The sequence below is a fragment of the Callorhinus ursinus genome, unplaced genomic scaffold, assembly GCF_003265705.2.
Source record: "Callorhinus ursinus isolate GAN/ISIS: 27379988/994484 unplaced genomic scaffold, GSC_fseal_2.0 scaffold44, whole genome shotgun sequence".
Lineage (NCBI taxonomy): Eukaryota > Metazoa > Chordata > Mammalia > Carnivora > Otariidae > Callorhinus > Callorhinus ursinus.
Window position 1 is genome coordinate 11979751 of NW_027397106.1, and position 17130 is coordinate 11996880.

General features: G+C 39.1%; 1 non-coding gene across 1 annotated transcript; it reads left to right on the forward strand.

The window, feature by feature from the left end:
* Positions 1-878: 878 nt before the first annotated feature.
* On the forward strand, positions 879-1042 carry LOC112832734 (U1 spliceosomal RNA). Its single transcript, XR_003210436.1, has one exon. It is a non-coding gene; the product is annotated as a U1 spliceosomal RNA (small nuclear RNA).
* Positions 1043-17130: the final 16088 nt, after the last annotated feature.

The following is a 17130-nucleotide window of genomic DNA, read 5'->3' on the forward strand; positions in this document are numbered from 1 at the left end:
TATCCACTTTTGATTTTCTGATTTTCATCTTCATTCATAAAATTAGATTACTGGACTGGATAGCCTCTTAGTTCTTCATAGCTATTAAATTCTATAATCAGAAATCACAGTTTCAAAAGAGAAAACAGGAACATTTGCATTAGAGCTATAGAAAATCCTTTTTTAGTAAATCCCATGGGATAGCCGAATTATTCCTTAAACTAAACATGGTCCTTTTGAATACTGCTTGAAGGAAATGGGTCATCATCTAAGGTTTTAGAAATGAAAATATTTTTGTTGTGACAGTGCTAAGTTTTGTGGACTTGGATCCAGCTCAGTTTCTAACTGGCTGTGTGAATTGGGGGCAATTCTAGCACCTAAAGTGGGCCAACATCATGAATTTTCTGATGTGATGTAAGGTAATGAAACTTGACATTAATCAAAACACAGGACAACGACAACAAAAATTTATTGAAATACATTTTTCCACAAAAGATGCTTAAGTTGTTGAAAGTATCAAGTTCCTAAATCTCATGGTTCATGTTGCATAATTTGGAAACTTGCCTTGTAAGACTTGACTCTGAAAGACTTGTAAGTCATCTTCTAAGTTACTGGCTCTCACAATGTGATCTGGGGACCCTGGGAGTCCCAAGACTCTTTCAGGGAGTCCATGAAGTCAAAGCTATTTTTTATAATAACACTAAGATGTTATTTGCCTTTTTTTATTCTTGTTCTCTCACAAGAGTACAGTGGAATTTTCCCGAGGTTTCAGGGCACATGATACTATTTATAATGAAATGTACTGATATTTGGAAGATCTGCAGAACTAAGTGAATCAATATTCTCTGAATAACCAATGCATGATGTTGCAAAATTATGCATGGATAAAGAATTCTTTGAGACTTATCTGGCAGGGGAGATACCATGATTACGAAGGTGGTTTTCCCAAGGCAAGGCTTATCCGTTGCACTTTGGATGTGCTGACCCCTGCGATTTTCCCAAATGTGGGAAACTCAACCGCATAATTTGTGGTAGCGGGGGATTGTGTTTGCACTTTCCCCTTATAAAAAATATTCATTTTCCTTAAAAAAAAAAAAAGAATTCTTTCAAAGTGGAAAAAAGACCAGTGGATTTTAATGTGGCAGAATATGAAATGTTTCTTGATATGGTTTCAGATTTCACTTTGCAGCTAACCTTCGAGAAACTACTACCTGTTGAGTTTTGGCATAGTATCAAAGAAGAATATCACAATTATCTGAAAAAAATTCTTTTTTTTAAATATTCTTTTTTTTTAAATTTTATTTATTTATTTGAGAGAGAGAGAATGAGAGATAGAGAGCACGAGAGGGAAGAGGGTCAGAGGGAGAAGCAGACTCCCTGCTGAGCAGGGAGCCCGACGTGGGACTCGATCCCGGGACTCCAGGATCATGACCTGAGCTGAAGGCAGTCGCCCAACCAACTGAGCCACCCAGGTGCCCTGAAAAAAATTCTTTAAAAAATCCTTCCCTTCCAACTACATATGTGTGAGTCTGGATTTTCTTCAAATACTTAAATTAAAATAACATAGCAATAGATTGAAAGCAAAAAGAGATATAAAAATCCAGCTGTGTTTTATTGAGCCAGATATTAAAATGATTTTAAAAATGTAAAATAATGCTCCTTCTGTCACAAAAATTTTTTTGTTTGAGAGAACATAGTAATTGTTTTCATAAAATAACTTATTTATTTTAATATTTAATGGATTTATGTTATTTCAAAATAAGCTAATGAATGAAAAATTTAAGACTTTTAATTTTAATTTCTAATACGGTAAATATTAATAAACAATTCACATAAACAAACTCTTTAAGGTCCTCAATAATTTTTACCTGCATAAGGATCCTGAAACCAAAAGTTTTGAGAATTGCTACTCTAAATCAATTATATTCCTAAAGACCTATTTGCTGCCATTGTGAACTTTTAAGAAAATATATTCCAGACCCTGAAGACAATTTCCAGGAAGAACTTCTGAAAATGTTTTGAGATATGGCACATCAATAGAATGAATGTTTGGCTTTCCAAGATAAAAGATTTAACTGAGTAAACCTTATTTGGATAGAGAATTCTGGTATGTTTAATGAAAGAATCATCCTTGTAGTGTATTACAAGATTAGGTCTTTTCAGTTGTCACTGGAAAGTGAGAAAAAGTAGCATGTATATAAGAACAATAAACTGGCTCAACTGAAAATAGATGAAACAGACAGAAGTGATGTGAAATTGTTACTTCCAGAAACCTGCATGGTAAGTTCTGAGACCTGACCCTTGTACTTTTGGAGCCTTGGATCACTCTGAGTCCTTAGCCCTGAATCAGTATTGTGGGCAGAAGAGGTTCCTGCTATTTCATTTAGAAGGGAAGTGATTTTGAGAATGCACCACAGTAGTCTCTGCAGGTGTTGGGGGAGTTCATTAGGAGGATGTGACTGCCAGTTGGCCCATGAGCTGGACCTGGGTAATTAGAGGCTCCTCACCCCCTCCCTATCCATGGAGTGTGCATTCTGCTTGCCTTCCTCACTCCCAGAAGCTGCTCCAAGGGCATAGCCTTGAGATAGTGGTGTGTTGTTGAGGCCATCCGGACAGTGTTTGTGACTGAACCCAGTTAAGGCCTCTGTATAAACTTTCAAGATCCTGGCAGGCAGGTGTGGAGATCTAGTCTTCGTGTGGTTGCCCAAGACAAGCCTGCCCTCACTTATTAAACATGCCACGTACAAATCTGGAGTGGTCTGCCTCTTTCTTTGGTCTCTCCCTGCCCTGTGTGTGCAGGGCCCAGTTTGCAAACCAACAGACATGGTAGGATTTTCAGTATAGGTTAATCTTCATCTCTCTCAGAGCAAAGTAGATATGAGAGGGCTGCAGCAGAAGAAAGCGTGACACTCACTTACTTTCTCTTCCCTTTAAAATACTGACTCGTCAGCTCACTTGAATCCTTGACACTAGCTCTAAATTGAGACTACATGGATCTGAAGCAAACTTTGTAAAGAGCTTTACTACCATGATATTAAAATCGGTTTCTGGAAAGAGAAAGGAGGGTGGAGTGGTAAGTTCCTTTTTTTTTTTTTTTTTTTTTTTTACTTCCAGACTGTGTATAATTGCAAATGATGAGAAAGAAGATCAAGTTCATCACTTATCACACAAAACATTCATGGCTGGAATTCTGTAGAGAGATTTATCTCCTTTTTCTGTGTTTTGGGATATAAACAGAGTGAGGAAGTGATTAAACAGTGTAAGAAATTCATGCTAAGATACTGATCACATAATGTAGTGTGTTACTCTTTGGTAGAGTGTTTGCATTTTAGAAGGGGACTGAGGTGGGTATCCAACTAAAGTAAGCAATCTGGAAAATTTTTTTTGAATAAAGGAATGGATAATTTTAAAGTGCTAGGCAAAGATTGGGCACTACTTTTCACATTACACGATAGGAGAGATGAGTACGAAAACATTAATAAAATGAAAAATGGAAAATATTAAAACAAAAAAGCCTACAAATAAAGTCAGTAACCTTCCCCATTTATCTGTAGCTGATTCTAAATTGTCCTCTATCTTTATAGGTATTTTCTTTCATACCCTAGCCCATTGTTCAAACTTGGTGACACATCAGAACTGAACTACTAGGGGAGCATTTAAATTTTTTATTAGAAAATAATACATTTTCATGGTAAAAAAAATGTTCAAGTGATTAAGAATAGCATTAAGTAAAATGTAAAATTCTGACATCCCTATGCCATTCCCCAGGGGTGTTTACCTTTACTTAAACCAACATTCCTCCCTCCCTTCCCTCCTCCCTTCCTTCCCTCCTTCCTTCTTTCCTTTCTCCCTCCCTCCCTCCCTTCCTTCCTCAAATATTTATTAAGCACCTACTATTTACCAGGCACTGTTCCAATTGTGGGGACACAATGAACACACCAGACAAGATTTCTGCCTAATGGGACTTACTATAACTTTGGAAATAAACATATATAATCAGATAGAAAGTAGAAAGTATGAATAGTTACAGAAAAATAAAAGAGCATAATGGGCATGAAGTGACTGTGGATAGAGGGAACTAATTAAGCCAGAACCTTGAAAAGCTTCAGTTTTAGTTTTTCCATAATGGTTGCTGCCATAATTCTGGATGATAATGCTTATAAGTTTGTTTCTTGATTTCTCATCTTTAGTCATTACCTACTGATGCCTCATCGTGAAAGTTGAGGTATTTAGCTCTCACATAATGGTTCCCTACTCTATCACACCTCTCTCGAGTTTTGTTAGTTATATTATACTTTAGTCCTTAAATTGTTTGCCTTTGTATCTTGAACCTCCTTTCATATTTAGACAATTTGGACAGTCTCTTTTGACTCTGCTAAGCATCATAAAAACTCAGGTACCCGGCTATACTCTAGATGTGCCAAATAAGTTTCTTTGAGGTTTTCTTTGAGGCTTTGGAAATCTATATTTAAAAATAAAAGCTCTCAGAAGATTCTAATGATTAGCTTATTGGAAACCATTGCCCCAGGCTACATCTTCTCGCACTGGAAATTGAGTAGATTCATTCTCCATATTCTAACTCAGTGCTTCTTTAGATTTTTGCACCTCACACAGTTCAGAGATATGCAACCTAGAGCAATGTTTACAATGCATTTAAATCTTTAAACTATATATTTAAAATACATTTTTGCCTTAAATGAAGATATATATATTTGTTTTGCTTTAAGTGAAGATATATGTAAGATGTAAGATATATGGTTTCATGGCAGTGTAACATCAAGCCAAGTAACTAATACGGTCCTGTTTAGGGTGAGGCACCTTTTGGGTAAGAAGGAAAATACATAGAAATAATGGAAAGTTGACTGGTTCTCAGAATAGTTGAAAACTTTGGACAATAGGGGCAGTAAGGAGCGCTACTCAAATAGCAATATTGTCAGTCAGGGTTTTTAGTTCAATCACAGAAGGACTCTGATTGATTTTGAGCAGAAAAAGAATTTATGATAAGAATTTGCAATGGCTCACACCATCACATGGAAGGCTGGGCATTAAGGTGAGAGACTGGGCAGTAGCCAGGAATGTTCTCTGGAATCACATGGCAGAGCTGATCCCGTTAGGACAGAGCCCAGGTACTGTGGCTTATACCATGGACCCAGCTAACATTTGGCTCTCCCCAGTATAGTTGGCACTGCTGCCATTGTCTACCCCAGGAAGGCCCTTGTACTGCCTGTAACTGCCACCACTTCCAAAGGGGTTTCTCCAGTTCTGTCTTGTTTGCATCACTAGCTATAGATGTAGTCCATGCAGGTGTATCTGCATAGCAGAACTTGGGTCTCTTCCCACATCCAACCTCAAGAAAGGAGGAGAAGGCAAAGACCCAGCATTATCAGCTTCTCTAGTGGGATCTACAAGGTAGACAGTTCTCCAAAGAGAAGATTCAAGGTGCAGGGTGGTCAGACGTCCACTGTGGTGACTTGGGCTAAAGGAGAACCCAAGGAAGTAATATGATGACTATGAATGCAATTCACATATATCATGAAGGCTGCCAAAATTCGAGTGCTTGAAAGTGTGCCTTGAGGTATTCCTGGAGTGGAGAACCACTTTTATTGATTGACCTGCCCTACATCAGAAGTCACTGAGCTCCCAGCCTGTGGCCACTGTGGAGTCCAAAGGACATTTGAATTTCAGCTTATGCTAGCACTGGTCAGCATGCTCAGAAGCACTAATTTAGGTCTTTCTGTAGAATTTGGAACAATTCTAATTTACACATGTGAGAAGAGTTGCTGGCCTCAAAATCATCAGACTCCCATGGAAGAACTTTGTATCATACAAGAGGACCCAGATGAATCATTATTTAAGTAGAGCATTTCCTTTTATTTATACAAATTAAAGCAAATTTTAATGTAAAAAAAAAGAATTTATGAAAAGAATTTGCAGTGGGGTTTAGGACTACTTCTATACCTAGCCAAATCTTCTCCTTAAGGTCAAGCTGTAAGTATAAGCACCTGGAAATAGGGACTGTGCCTTCTCTTGGCCTGTTGTATCACTCACATGGCATTTGTCAAAACATGAAAAACAAACTACCTTGTATCTGGATATTTTGTGTGTGTGTATGTGTGTGTGTGTGTGTGTGTGTGTGTGTGTGTGTGTGTGTGTATGGTGGGGAAGGTTGGGGCTATCCACTTACTTTCTTCAAAAACAGACCTAAAATAGAACAGAAGATCTGTCTGGAAAAGCTCATGTCTTATTCAGAAGACTGTATTGGTGTTTTAGGGCTGCCATTAGAAAGTACCAAAGACTGGGTGGCTTAAACACCAGAAATTTGTTTTCTCAAAATTTAAAGGCTAGAAGTCCAAGATCCGTGTGTTGGTACACGTATTTTTCTGAGGCCTCTCTCCTTGGCTTGCAGATGACAACCTTCTCGCTATGTCCTCACACGGTCTTTCCTTTCTGAACACATCCATGGTGTCACTCTGTGTCCTAATCTCCTCTTCTCATAAAGACACCTGGTTGGATGAGGGCCCACTCATATGGCTTCATTAAGTCTTAATTACCTCTTTAAAGACCCACCTGCAAATACAGTCATGTTCTGAGGTGGTTAGGGCTTCAGTTTAGCGGGGAAGAGAGTAGGACGCGATTCAGCCCATAACAAAGAGCAGCACTGGGGGAATAATTGGGATTGTCTGGTCTGAACCCTTCATTTTGGCAAGCCGGCATTTGTTCACTCATTGCCACAACAGAAGTCTGGTTCTTCTCTCTGGAACTAACTCTGGCCCACTCTCTTGTTGGGGAGAGGGGGTTGTCATCCTTAACTTCCCACAGGTGCATCGCATTCTCCATATGGGGATTGGTCAGTGAAAAGCACATGATCCTATCGGAACAATGAGATGCAAAGAGACATACCCCGAAATTAGCAAAGAGGCCGGTGCTCTCTCTGCAGACACTGCAAGCAGTGAGGATGACGTGAGCCAGACCAGGGTCACCATACGGGGCTTGAGAACGAAGCTAACACAGCACAAGGCAAAGCCAAGTGATGGCAAATCTTGGTGACATTGTTTAAGTTCTTGCATAAAACTGAACCTGGTGCCTGGGCTTCTCAATAGTGAGCTTCCTTTCCTGTGTTAGCCTCTTTGAGTTGGGTTTTCCATCATACCCGAGGCTTCCAAAGCCTGTGCATCCTGTTATGATGCAAACACTTTCATTTTAGAGATGAATGAAGAGAGATGTGAGGAAATCTGAGTATCCAAGAACCCACAGTGGGGAAGCCTGGCTTTTCAATCATTCGGTGTTTCCACATCTTTGAAAACCCCACAGCACAGTTCCTTGCTCATTAACACTCAGTTTATATTTGTTCAGTGAATGAAAGAATGCAATTTAATCTTAATTTAAATATTTTCATTTAGCTCTTTTCAAAAAGGCAGATACTACCACACCATTGATACCCGTGTATTTCTAACATTGCAAAAGTGATCTCTGAACATACTCCTTATCAAGATAGGGAAAGTTCATTTTAATGCTAAAGTAGGCTGATTTTGAGTCCACTTTATTGAGATGGTTTAATTAGGTAGGCTTCTCCTACTCACCCTGTATACTCCATGCAAATTAATAACCCTCAGTCCGGGCGTTCCCTGGGTGTTGCCAGGTTCCAGAAGCCTCTGTGTCCTATCTCTGGGCCTACACCTTGCACTTGCACAAATGATTAACTACAGAGAGAGCTTGTTTCTCCTAAGTGGGGCTGCAGCATTATTTCTTAGAAGGAAAATATATGGGCAAACCAGCACTTACCCAATCCAAATGTATCCAAATTTCAAATATCTGCTATACATATATTACTTGTTCATTAATGTTAAAAAAAGAGAATGTAGATGATGCTGGTTTAGAAGAAGATGTTGTTTTAGAAAAATTTAAAAAAACTAGACCATCACCACAAATGGTGGAGAATTAGGAGGGGCTGTTATATTTATGTAAAACCCTTCTTCCCCAAAAGGAGGACAGAGAGAGGTTAAAGAATTCAGAAATCATCAATAGGTCTGCTGTTTTAGTCTTCTGAGTAAGTCTAACAATTTATTGTCTCATACATGGTTTTATCAGTCTACCTTTCCTCCAAGGAGATAAAATAAATGAAATCAGCATTCTTTTCAACTCCCTTGGCATAAATTATTACTTACTCTAAGCAAGATGACTGATGATTTCTAAAGCTCTTTTAATTATATGCTAAACTGATTAGTGGCTGAAGGGAAGTCCTTTTAGGGCAATGAACTGAGATTATTTCAGGAATACTTGCATATTGGGGGGTGAGGTGGGGAAGAGAGGTGTATTCTACTCAAAGAACAACGAACATGTGAAAAGTCTATACACTCTATTAGTAGGGGCCATCTGTACTCCAATAAATAATTGAAACGGGAAAAATTTTGCCAGATAAATTCGTCCCCCCCCCACCATTATCTGGGGTACCTTTAGAAGGAAGGATCGAAGGAGGATTATTCAAATATTAAACACTTTAAGCACAGAAATATCCTCTGGCCACCTGTTGGGAAATAAACTCGTAGATTTAGAAGGAGGGATTTTCAATACAACAAGCACTTTTCCCCAGTAGAAGCATGAAAATGGGCTTCAGTAAGAACAGAGTGAGGAATTGAGTTATTTTGATAATTAAGACTTCCAAAAGGGAATATCTTGCAAACGAAGGTAGGATATGGTTTTTGAAATCATATTTTCTCTAGAGAATGATCTGCTTTAAAAATTTTTTTATTGGGTAGAATTGACTTCTTTTGAGGATTTCCCATCTTCTTAAAATTTGTGCCTTTTATTCATAAAAGGGGTTTGAGTCTTCCTGAAGGTAGGATAATGGTAGAGTGTATTGTAAGAAGAATGCACGTAAATCACATAAGGTTGCTGAGTATAATTAATTTTATGTTATCAGGAAAACAAAATTTTTGCTGTGAAAAAAAATAGCTGCTAAATGCCCTGGTTGAATTCTAAAGATTTCCTCACAAGGTTCTTACCCCCCTGATTATTCAGTCAAACACTAACCTAGGTACTGTTGGGAAGGAATTTTTCAGATGGAATTAAGGTTACTAATCAGCTGATCTTAAAATAAGGAGATTATCTTGGATTATCTGGGTGGGCCTGGAATAATCATAGGAGCCTTTAAGAGCACAATAGGAAGATAAAAAGGCAGGAGGAAGCTTTTGGACATGATGGTTGGGTTTAAGGCATAGACTGTGATGATGGTTTCATGGGTACACATGTATACATTAAGCATGTACTACATTTTGTTTGTCAAAGCGGGGGACAGAGAAGGAAAGAAAACAGAAGAGCTAGAGAGATATGGTGGGAGAAGAAGTAGCAGAGTAATGATGCAGAAAAGGGGGTGCTCCTGAGGTTATATGTGTGAGATGGGTTTGACCTTGCCCTTTGAAGATGGAGGACCTGGGCCAAGAGTTAAGGAATGTGGGCAGTCTCTAGAAGCTGAGAAAGACCCTTCTCCCTCAACAAACAGCAAGCAAATGGGGACCCCATCCCTATAGCAACATGGAGCTGAATTCTGCCCACATTATGAATGACCTTGAAAGAGGATTCATCCCCAGAGCCTCCAGAAAGCAACAAATCCTTGTTGATACTTTGATTTTTGACTTTGGGATACCCTGAGTAGAAACTAGCATATTCAACCTGGACTTCTGGCCCTCAGATACCATGAGATAATAAAGTTGCGTTCTCTTAAGACACTAAGTTTGTGAGGACATGTGATAGCAACAGAAGATGAATACAAATGTGAAGGAACTTCATACTATGAAATTAATTCTCCTCTCTTAGCACATTGGAGATGCTCAAAGAATGTCCTTAAAGCATTCTGATGCAACAAAGCCTAAAACAAACACACACAAAAGCAGAGTGGTAAGGGGCATCTGAGTGGCTCAGTCATTAAGCGTCTGCCTTTGGCTCAGGTCGTGATCCCAGAGTCCTGGGATCAAGCCCTGCATCGGGCTCCCTGCTCAGCGGGAAGCCTGCTTCTCCCTCTGGCTACCACTCCCCCTGCTTGTGTTCCCACTCTCGCTGTCTCCTCTCTGTCAAATAAATAAATAAAACCTTAAAAATAAAAAAGCAGAGTGGTAAAGCTGGAGTATCTTCGGGAAGAAAAAGTTTTATCTATTTAGTGAGAAAAGACATATATTTAAGAAAAAATCATTTTTCTCCAAAGATCCTACTTCTCAAATGGAGATTATGATTGTTATTTCAGAAACAGCCACAAAAACAAGTCCCCTTTAGCCCCATTTCCTTCTAGTCTACACTGCACTCACAGTTTGTTTGCCTCCTAGTATGATTCTGCATCCTGGAGAATATTGATTAAAAGATTTTTTTTGAGTCTTAGATTTAAATCCTGATTCTGCTGCTTATTGGCTTAGTGGGTTTGGGAAGTGTAGCTTTTCCAGGTCGTGGGTCTTTTTGTGGGTAAGGTGAGGAGAAAGATTCTCACCTGCATGGCAATGTTGAAATAACAGAAAAAAACGTGTGCTTCCAAACAGGGCTTGTCACAGAGTAGCCTTTCATCAAATAATAGTGATTCTTTTTTTTGTATCAGTGAACCTTCTTTTCTTTGACAACTGAATCTTACCCTAGATTATAGTACAATTTAAATTGTATGTTGCGAAGAATACTTCTCAAATAACCCGTATTGATCATTCCTTACCCCCCCCATTTGTAACTGAGGAGTTTCTTTTAATATTTGATAATGACTTTTTTGCCCCACCTTGATTAGAAACTCTTTCATGCAGGAACCATAAGGCACACAATAGGCTCCCAATAAGCATATGCTGGTAGTTTTAAAATGTTAGCAATGCAGTTTTTACTTTGCTTTGCTATGAATGTCCGTGGGCAAATGTGCTTTATTTTTCCTGCACCAGGTATGCCAAAAAGTGTAAAGAAAATAAGCCATCCTCGTTGGATGTGCAGCCAAGTCCCCAAGCTACGGTGCCAACAATCTCAAGAGAGAGACTAATCTTGAAAGAATGCCAGCATAATTTTGCAGGCCTGTGAGATTTGGCTTGTTCAGATAAGTTTTAGATAAGCATCTGCACTTTTGATGGCCTATCCAAATCCAATCCACACAGCCAGCCTAGAGAGCATCATCCATCACCATGCTGGCACCAGTGAGAATTTGTCCTGATGGGGATTTATTGCAGGAAATAACCCTTCTTTTCTGTAAAATGATTTGTTTCAAATCCAGGCATCTTTACTCCTACTGAAAACTCCAGTGGCGAGACGCATAGCTTTCTGACTTTTCGCTGTGCATTTTAATTGAGCTCCCTCTCAATCATTGACTTACATGTTTCAGTGCCTTGTGGAGGAGATAAGAGGGAAAATCTGATTCACCTTAGGGAGGATTTCATAAGGAAATTGGAAATTTCTTTAGAATTATTGATCAGTACCTGTTCTGAGCATAATTATACTCAGATGTTGTCTTTTCCTCTTTTATGCATTCATAGGACATTTCTTTCTTACTCCTCTCATTTCTTTATCCTTTTGTGAAGTTTCATTATTTCATAACTTGTCAGTGGCATTTTATCTTTCTTGACTCATAAAACGTCTTTAGAAATGTATTCTGTATAATCTCAGTGTTTCTATATTCAATTCCCCTTTATCGTTTCATCACTGCTGATGGGCAGGCTGCCCTGGCTGTTTTTCCAGGAGGTCAGTGGTCATTTGGATCTTTAAGTGGGTGCATGGAGAATCTATGGGTTCTGTGGCTTGAGGCCCTGGAGAGGAACCTCTTTGCCAAGGGATACTTTATAGTTTGGAATGGTTTTTGAAGCTACTGGGTGCTTCCTTTTTCCTTTCTTTCTTCCTTCCTTCCTTCCTTCCTTCCTTCCTTCCTTCCTTCCTTCCTTCCTTCCTTCCTTCCTTCCTCCCTCCCTCCCTCCCTCCCTCCCTCCCTCCCTCTCTCTCTCTCTCTCTCTTTCTTTCTTTCTTTCTTTCTTTCTTTCTTTCTTTCTTTCTTTTTTTTTTGAATGTGGAGTGTGTTAATTTCCTAGTATTGCCGTCACAAATTAACTGCAAAGTTGAAGGCTTAAAATACCACACACTTACTCTTTTCCAGTTCTGGAGGTTGGAAGTCCAAATTAGTTTCATTGGACCAGAAATAAGGCGCTGATAGGGTTGTGCTCCCTCTGGAGGATCCAGGGGAGAATCTCTCCTTGCCTTTCCCAGTTTCCGGTGGGGGCGGGCACTCCTTGCCTGGTAGCCACATCGCTCCAATCTCTGCCTCCGGTCACACTGCGTTCTCCTCCTCTGTCTCTAGTCAAGTCTTCCTCTGCCTCCATCGTACAGAGACACATACGATTGCATTCAGGGGCCACTAGGAGTCTTCCCATATCAAGATTCTTAATCGCATCTACAGAGACCTTTTTTTGCCATATAAGGTAACATTCACAGGTCCCAGGGATGAGGACCTAGATATTTTTGGGGGCAATTAGTCAGCCTACCACATAGCGATAAAAATCCCAACACTTACTTTTCAGTTGTTTAAGAGCAAGACAGCAACTTTCATTTTCTTTTGTATCCATTCATAGTATTACTGTTTCACACGTAGAAGAGAACAACAGACAAGCCCATCAATTACATGAGCAAACACATAGAAAAATGAATGAAAGTTTTGCTGTACCTACCACGCACGTGTCAGACCCACGGCAAATGTTTTTCTTTGCACTTTGCTTGTTGGTGCTTTCTTTCTCCCCTTTCCTCATTCTTCCATTTCATAGTCCTCCGTTCATCAGCCTCCATCAATTCTCCCTCCCTTCTTTCATTCCTCCCTCTCTTCCTCCCTTCCTTCCTTCTTTGCTCCCAACCATATTTTGACTTAGCATATAGAACAGGTGGCTGGAAACATCTATATATCTGGTTGCTACTTGTTTTCATAGCTAATTTAGATTATTGGCATATTCAGCTAGGGAAATGTAAATAAACCCTGAGGCCAACCAACTGAATTAAATATGAAAAATTTGGTCCAGCCACCGAGAAGTATTCACACTTTTGAAGGTTTTACTGGGTTAAACAAACAAACAAACAAACAAACAAACAAACAGACTTCTCCAGGTGATTGTTTGAAATTTTCATTCTTCAAAGTGTTTGGCATATAGCTTTCAGTTTGCCCTTGTAGATTCTCCATTGATGATGATGAATAGGACCATTTCTGAAACTCAGATTAAAAGTAAACAGAGTAGGCTTCTCGTGTGTAACCAATGAGTTGTGGCCAATTAGGATATCAGGACATTTGTGTCCTTCAGTGTTACCAGGTGCAGTCGGGTGGTGTGAGGTCAGAAGATAGCAGTAGTATCAGGCTATTAGTATTAAATATTTAAATGCAGAGTACTAAACCCAGCTCTCAACGATCCATGTTAATCGGGGAGACAGGAGGCATGGAATAATGAAAACCAGAATGATAATAGTGATAATAAAAAAATGCATCCCAACTACTGCTTTGAATATCCTCTACCATTTAACCAGAGCTCAAAATAAGGGAGTAGAATAGGTTGAATTATCTGTTGGATAATTTTGGGAATTCTGGGTAAGATTTAGCAAACACAGTACTGGTTACACCAAAAGTTCTAGAGGGTATGTGCGCAATGGGGAAGTCGTTCTGTGATTTTCCCTGTCTGGGCTTATTTCATGTTTTACCTTCAGGGCTGTTTTTACTTATTGATAACAGTGACATGTTAGTTAAGATGCCATCTTAATAGACAAAAGGATCACTTCTTTAAGGTTACTTTAAGATCTTGCTCCAGCACAGATTCTCCTAGTTATGCTGGTTCCAGGGACTTTTGAGTGTTTCCATCTCACTCTGAACCCTACTGAGATGAGGAGCCCTGCTTGGTACCCACTGTTAGTTTCCAGTAAGTGAGGAGAGGCAGATTCTTTGGTCTCCTGGGGTATCTGAAAGTCCAGTCAATGTCCCTCTAAACATGTATTGCCTGATATGCCACCCATTTTCATTGTAAAGCTTTGAATCTATGATTAAATGCCACAAATTCGCTTTTGAACCCCGAGTTTGTGTTCAGTATTTCTAAGCAGCTTATGAGGCTCCTGGTTAAGCTGCAGCTTCCCAGATCTTATTTTGTATGTTTCTGTGAACATTCTAAAGGCATTCCCCATCAAATTCTACTCTCGTATCAAAATTCAACTCAAGTATTTCTCGAAGCCTTATTCAGTCTCTCACGATGGAGATGAGTTTTCTTCTCTGACTGTAATTTTGGTCTACCATTTCACTGATGATTAGTATAAAGGGTCTTCTTGGAAAAGCTCTCTCTTATTTTATTGCAATCAGCTATTCTCTCTTTTATTGTTGTTTTAGTGTTTTACGTTTGTGTAACAGGCTACATTAATAGGAGTTCAATGCCCAGAACAAAGGATATTATCTTGCCTCAGGCTCTACTGGTCAAATCATTCCTGGAACATTAGGTTTAGTTTGGGTCCTTTCTGAAGGACATTGACAAACTAGAGCATGTGCAAAGGATGATGACCAGGTAGGCACAGAGTCTTCAAACTATGATGTAAGGAGAGCCATCGAAAGATCTGAGACTGTTTAGCCCAGAGCAGCAACACCCAAAGTGTCTTCCCATGGAACTATACTTCCCCAACAATTCCTGTTAACTTACGTTACTGTTTGTTCAATTATTCATCTTCCATACTAGATTCTAAGCTCTGGGATGGCAAGAATCATATCTGTTTTGTCTACTATAGTGTTTCCAACCTATATCACAATGCCTGGTGTAAAATAGATGTTAATAAATATTTGTTGAATGGGTGAATGAATAGACAAATTTTTCATTGAACCATAAATCTGTGTGATGTTAATAGGGTGAAATTGGAAGAAATTAGATTTCTGTGGTCAAATAGGTTTCAAAAGTGCTTGGTACGATGCAGTTAGTTGGGTTTCCTTGCTGCTGGAAATCTCAGAGCTTTAAAAAAAAAGCATGTTTTTAAGACAAGATTAAGATATTTTCTAATTTCTATTTTCTCAGTGTATCGCACCATGGAATGCTTGCTTCCCCCCCTCCACGAAGCCTCCAAGGGAAATGCTGCCAATAAAAAGGAGGACAGGGTCTATGATAGGGAGCTTTAAATACATGAAGGACTATTATTTGTAAAGGAGGACACAAAAAGAACCAGCGAGTAGAAATTTATAAGGGTGCATTCTTTGATTTAGCATAAAGATCTTGTTAAAAATCAAAGCAGTACAAACATGGAGTAGACAGGCTCCCGAGGTAGTGAGTTATCTGTTCCTGTTTAAGCAGCTTTAAGCAGAAGCTGAAAACTCACAGGGAGATTTGTAGGAGCTGACTTACCCATCAACTAAAAGATTGTGTTAGGTGACCTCTAAAGCACTTCGAAAGCCAAAGTTATAGTTTTCTGTGGTTTCTCTCTCTCTTGTTTGCAAGTTCTTTGCCAAGAAGACATTGTCCTCTCTTCAACACACCCAGTGCTTTGTTTCAGAGTAGACATTTAATAAGCATTTGCATATTATTTGATTGGTCTGTAAGTTTTTACAGAATTTAAAATATTGTAATGGAGATATATTGGCTATAACATGGAAAACTTCTGTATATAATTTTCTTATAATTAGAAAGGAGACATTAATAGGAAGCCTGTCTTATGGAAATCTGCAGAACTGTCCAATGTTAGGGGAAGGTATAATTGCTGATGCTATCTCACTATATTTCTTCCTCTGCAACCCCAAATCCAGAATCCTCACTCCATTTTACCTGCGAAGCTTGACTCAAAACAAATGAGTTGTAATCATTTGGATGACTTCCTTGTGAAATTCAAAAGCATATTGAACGATTCAGACACCATAAGCTAATTATCTGCAAATGTTCGATTGAATTTAGAGGGATATTCTTTGATCTGGCTTTTGCTGTTTATGTGTTTCTGTTATTTTGTTTGCCATCTGGCCCAACGATAACATGTTGGGAAGTTAGGATGTATACGGAGCCTGAGTTCTTTGGTGTCAAACTCAAGCTAGTGCTGTGTTCTTCAGACATTTTTATATGACTGTTTTTACTTCAGGTTTCCACTCTGTTTGCTGCTGCTATCTGTGTGTATCCAGCAATTTGTTTTTACTAAAGTATCCAGAGTTGGTTTCTTTTGTATGCTACCAAATGAACAATAACTAACCCCAGGTGTTTGGATGAAGAACTTGGACAGTGAGGGTATAAGGAATAAGAGCCTAGAACAGCGCTGTGCAGCAAAAATACCACACCAGCCACATATGTAATTTAGAAGCTTCTAGCAGGCATATTTAAAAAAAAGGAAGAAAAAAGAAGAAAGCAGTTGACGTTAATTTTAATAATATATTAAATTTAGCTCAATATATCTCAAATTGTATCATTGCAACATATAATCACTGTGCACAATGATTGATGAGATGTTTACATTTTTTAAATCTGAAACCTCTAAAATCCAGCACGTATTCTTATAGCATGTCTCAGGTCGTATGCTAAATTTTCATCCGAGATAATTGATCTCTATTTAGATTTTAGAAAAACTACAGTAAAAAAGTAGATTCACTTAGCTAAGCTGTTCCAAACATACTAAAAATGTGTTCAATAACCAAATTGAATACCAAAAAAGAATTTACATTCAATCCCTCCGTCACACCAGCCATATTTCAAAGGCTACCCTATTGGACTCTATAGGTGTAGAACCTCACTTTTAGCGAGTCCTCTAACAAGTAGAAAACCTAGACCACTCCATAAGCCCAGGTTTCTTTCACCTTCCTCCTTTCCTCTCTTCCATAACCTCACCCCCTGCCATGCTTTGCTGTATAGATCAGAATCCAGTCAGAAAAATGGAATATCTTGGGTGGTACAAGATATTGCAAACAGATAGGATGTCATACAGAGGATTCATTACACAGGTATTGTTAACAGGCTGAAAGAGAAGAGGGAATACTGAGATAGTAACAGCAAACAGCTACCACCCTGGGAACTGAGGTAAAATAAAGATGTAGAATCACCAGAAGCGAGGAGCCTGGAAGAGAAGCCCCATCCAGATGGTGTTCTGATTTCCAGCGAGCCACCTGGATGCTCCTGCACCTGTAAGGGAGTGTGCCGAGATTGGTCTGGGGGCTGTGGCCAAACTCGGGTGCTGGCGCCCATC